The sequence below is a fragment of the Oryctolagus cuniculus genome, chromosome 4 (assembly GCF_964237555.1).
Source record: "Oryctolagus cuniculus chromosome 4, mOryCun1.1, whole genome shotgun sequence".
Lineage (NCBI taxonomy): Eukaryota > Metazoa > Chordata > Mammalia > Lagomorpha > Leporidae > Oryctolagus > Oryctolagus cuniculus.
In genome coordinates this window covers 36,319,133-36,324,361 of record NC_091435.1, presented here as the reverse complement: position 1 = coordinate 36,324,361, position 5,229 = coordinate 36,319,133, and the positions used below count along the sequence as shown (strand labels likewise).

The following is a 5,229-nucleotide window of genomic DNA, read 5'->3' as shown; positions in this document are numbered from 1 at the left end:
TGGAAGTTCTCTCCTCCCTTCAGAGAAAGGTACCTCCTTCTTTGATGACCTGTTCTTTCCACTGGGATCTCACTCGTGGGGATCTTTCATTTAGATTTTTTTTTTTTTTCCAGAGTGTCTTGGCTTTCCATGCCTGAAATACTCTCATGGGCTTTTCTTTTTCTTTTTTTTATAACTTTTATTTAATGAATATAAATTTCCAAAGTACAGCTTATGGATTACAATGGCTTCCCCCCCATAACGTCCCTCCCACCCGCAACCCTCCCCTTTCCCACTCCCTCTCCCCTTCCATTCACATCAAGATTCATTTTCAATTCTCTTTATATACAGAAGATCCGTTTAGCATACATTAAGTAAAGATTTCAAAAGTTTGCTCCCACATAGAAACACAAAGTGAAAAATACTGTTTGAGTACTAGTTATAGCATTAAATCTCAATGTACAGCACACTAAGGACAAAGATCCTACATGAGGAGTAAGTGCACAGTGACTCCTGTTGTTGACTTAACACATTGACACTCTTGTTTATGGCATCAGTAATCACCCTAGGCTCTTGTCATGAGCTGCCAAGGCTATGGAAGCCCCCTGAGTTCACCGACTCTGATCATATTTAGACAAGGCCATGGTCAAAGTGGAAGTTCTCTCCTCCCTTCAGAGAAAGGTACCTCCTTCTTTGATGACCCGTTCTTTCCACTGGGATCTCACTTGCGGAGATCTTTCATTTAGGTGGTTTTTTTTTTTTTTTTTTTTTTTTCCCCCAGAGTGTCTTGGCTTTCCTCTCATGGGCTTTTCAGCTGGATCTGCATGCCTTAAGGGCTGATTCTGAGGCCAGAGTGCTGTTTAGGACATCTGCCATTCTATGGGTCTGCTGTGTATCTCGCTTCCCATGGTGGATCGTTCTCTCCCTTTTTTATTCTATCAGCTAGTATTAGCAGACACTAGCCTTGTTTATGTGATCCCTTTGGCTCTTAGTTCTATCATTATGATCAATTGTGATCAGAAATTGATCACTTGGACTAGTGAGATGGCATTGGTACAAGCTGCCTTGATGGGATTGAATTGGAATCCCTGGTATGTTTCTAACTCTACCGTTTGTGGCCCTGACTGTTGATGAACAACTTAATACTTTATCTCTCCTAGTATTTTTTTGTTTGTTTGTTCTACTTAATACTATTGGTTGAATTCTGTAATTAATACACAGTTATTCTTAAGTGTTGAAACTTAACTGAAAAGTGATCCCTGTTAAATATAAGAGTTTGAATAAGAGAGGGAAGAGATGTGCAATTTGGGACATGCTCAAGCTGACTTGCCCCAACTAGATTTTTAAAAAAATATATATTTATTTTACTTGAAAGGCAGATATACAGAAAGAGAGAATGAGATATTCCATTTATTTGAAATATAAGTGTCACAGAAACAGAGAAAGTTATCCTGTGGTTCACTCCCCAAATGCCCACAGTAGCTGGGGCTAAGCCAGGCCAAATCTAGCAGCCATGAACTTTATCTAGGTCTCCGATGTGTGTGGGCAGGGGCCCAAGTACTTGAGCCTTTATGTACTGCCTCACATACACATTTGCAAGAAACTGCATTGGAAATGTAGAATAATCAGGACTTGAATGAGGACTTGAATCAGCAGTCAAAAATCAATGGTTGCCTTATCTACTGTACCACAACACCTTCCCTCTAACTAGATTTTTCATGCTGCATTTATTTTATCAAATACAGTAAAAATTTCAAGAACAAAAAGGATTCTTTTCAAGAAAGTGGAATATTGAGAACATTTATAATATATGTATATTGTTCTACTTGTAAGCTCTTGCCTCCAATTAATATGAAACTTTGGAAACTTTCTTATCATGCTTATTGGTTTAATTCTACAAATTCGTTGTTGTTGTTGTTGTTATATTCCTACAGTATGCCAGGCGTTGATCTAGGAGAAAGGAAGCAAAAACAAGTAATTCCCAGTTCATAGTTTTGAGAAGCTGGTATACTGTAGAATTCACCAAGTCCTATCTGTCTCTCATTAACACCCGTGAATTGCAACTGTGTAGATTGCTAGCTCAAAGTTCTGGATAGAAGTGCACTGCTATTCCTGTCTCATAGGATACTCACAAGAGAGATACCTCCCAATACACATGCATGTAACTTACCACAAAGCCTATGAAGAAGAAAGGAATACCTTTAGAGAGAGTAAACTGGCAGGAATCTACTGTAAATGTTGTAGGGGGAAAATCTGTAAGGATGAGGATGGGTAAGGCATGTGGTTAGCTTGAGACAAGCATGTGCTGGGTAGATGTTGAGAAGTCTGGAGGCAAGAAGGAGACCACAGAGGAAGGTGCTGTAAGCTGAGGCCAGAAATGAAAGCAGGACCAATCCAGACAGGCCATGTCCTTTGGCAGGTTTGCAGTGTCTGGATAGGTATTCAAGGGAACAACGGTCTTTCTGCCACTCTGTTATATATGGATGATCTTTATAATTTGACATATCACAGTGAGGTTAGCCTGTTTTGAATTACTTCATAAACATGCTTATCTTGCATTTTCTAGTTTTCCTTTTTTGGCCTTAGATTTGTCAACAAAAAATAGTATTTTATCTTAAATTCTTAGATACTTATTTATGTTATAAATATTTGCTTGCCAGATGAGAAATGTTTAAAATATGACATTTTCTGTATTTATCATGGTTGTCTAACATTAAAAGAAAAAGACACAAAAGCATTGCAGAAACCAATGAGAAAATGTAGTAATGAGCATCCCAAGAGCTGAAAATGCATCAGCAAAAATTATTTATAATTTTTTATTATAATTATTTTTAAAAGTTTCCTTTTAACACAAAAGGCTGAATCTTCACTATTGAAGACATGTCAAAAGTAACTTGATTAAAAACAGCAGTATTTCGCTTTTGCCATTAGAATAAAAAGACTGAATTGTTACTGAAAAGCTATGAAGTGCAGAACTCTGGAATTTGTGGTGAAAGGAAATTGAAAAAGAGCAGAACATTTGGATTCATGTTTCATGAAATAATTTGTGTGACAGAATAGGAAGGCAGTCTGAAGGAAAATTGACATAATTTTTTCCTAGGATTGGGAAAGGCCAGATAAATATGTCACAGTTAACAAATGTACCATTGTGCATGAACAAAATATATTCTACTCAATTTGTAAATATTAATTTTTATTCATTGGAAAATATTTGCATGTTTTTAAAAGCATGAACAAAACTCTCCTCCTTTTCTTCCTTTCCTATTTTAATTTTGAATAGGTATTAAATTGGACAAGAACCAGGAAGACAGAAATAAAAAAGATTTATTTATTTGAAAAGCAGAGTCAGAGAGAGAGAGACAGAGAGAGAGAGAGAGAGAGAGAGGGAGAGGGAGATTTTCTATCTGCTGGTTCATTCCCCAATGGCCACAATTACCAGGGCTGAGACAGGTTAAAGCCAAGCGCTTCATCTGAGTCTCCCAGATAGGGTGGCAGGGACTGAAGCACTTGGGCCATCCTCTGCCGTCCCCAGCCATTAGCAGGGAGCTGGATCTGGAATGGAGCAGCAGGAATATGAGCCACCGCCAGTGTGGGATGCCAGCATCACAGGCAGCAGCTTAAGCTGATGTGCTACAATGCCGACCCCTACAAGTTTCTTAAGAAGTTAATTTATTGGGGCCAGCGTTGTGGCATAGCTGGTAAAGCCTCCCAAGAAGCGTCTTAACCAGGAGGCAAATCTCCTACCCCAGAAACAATTCTGAAGTCTTAGAAACATTGGTTCTTCAGGAAACATCTATTGTGACATGAACTGTGGAACGTGCAATACGTAGTATGCACATAGTCTTTTGCAGTGTCTAAAAACAAGCATTGTTTGGTGTAGAGACTATGTAGAACTCTTCCACCAGATTATATAATCATAAAACTCTCTCCCTACTCTGTTGGGCCAAGCGCTGTGTCTTCATGTCTTCCCCATCTTTTGTCTTTACTAGAGAATCTTATATAGCCTCTGTGTGCAGAGGATCATTAGGGAATATCTGATTTATTCAGGACTACTGACGCAAACAGAACGAGGAATGCAGAAACACCATCTCTAGCTTCTTCCCTTCATGCAGTGTAAGAACGCTGTAGTTAATCTGTTGGTGAACTACTCACCTCTCCTTGTGCATATGCCAGGGGGTTCCTTCTATACATCCCTGTCAGTGTTTCTGGAACCCCAAGCTTGGACTGCGTGTAGGTGATCCAGTGACATTGCTGGAAATTAGCATTTCCAGAATTAGCCCTCACCCAATGTTAGACATTTTTGTGGATTCTTCCCCCACAGTTTGATGAATGATTCTACATCAGCTTCCTCTCCTCTCAGGCAGGACAGCTCTGAAGAGTCTTCCGTACTCCGTCCTGAAGGTCCCAACCTACACTGACTGCTTGCCAGCAGTGATGATCTTTGTGCTCACGAGCACCTCCTAGGTTGCATCTTTTCTTTCTCTGAAGTCCCACTCCCCTAACAGGTGATGGCACTCACAGCCTTGTCTCAGAATCTGCTTCTGCAGCAGCGAACAGGGGCCTGGATTCCTGGATTGTGGGATTAGCCACAGATGTCTTTAAGAGTTTGTGGAAAGGCATTGAGTTATGTGGAATCTACTTGAATTAAATTATCCTGCAGCCTTGTCTCTTTGGTCCAAATCAAAATACTCATTGTGTACTGTGATGGGAGGTGGAGGGAGGTATTATTATTATCAGTCTGTGGACATTTAGTTTATAAGCAATTGGAACCCAATTGTAAGCTTCTCTCTAAAATGTATTCCATATGGAAAGCTAGCAATTTAGAGGAGAAAAGCAATGGATTAAAAATAGGTGAAAGAAATTTTATAGATGGGCTATCATAGGACAATCCATCAGCACCATAAAATGCACATATAAACAGCTATTTATATAATTTGAAATTTTAACTATATTAATTGACATTTTCATATTATGAGGTTATACTTCATTTACATAATTTGTAAAGAAAAGGAACTTTAGCTGACTAGCATGCATTTGTTTGAAGGAGATTCTGAGTGGACTAGGTATATGAAGTTTAACTATAATTAGAATCATACTTTAAGTTAAGGAAGATCACAAAGCAGTGTGTGTGTGTGTGTGTGTGAGAGAGAGAGAGAGAGGTGGTGAGAGAGAGAGATTTGTATTTCATATTCTCAAAAGGAAAGGATACTAGAGCAAACTATACAGTTTCCAAATCAGAAAGACATTATG

At 38.9% G+C, this 5,229-nt stretch overlaps 1 protein-coding gene across 4 annotated transcripts in view; it reads left to right on the top strand.

Annotated features, from left to right (window-relative positions):
* The window catches only part of ROBO1 (roundabout guidance receptor 1), a 1,215,767-nt gene that overhangs the window by 990,773 nt on the left and 219,765 nt on the right, over positions 1-5,229 (top strand). The gene's annotated exons all lie outside the window — the stretch shown is intronic.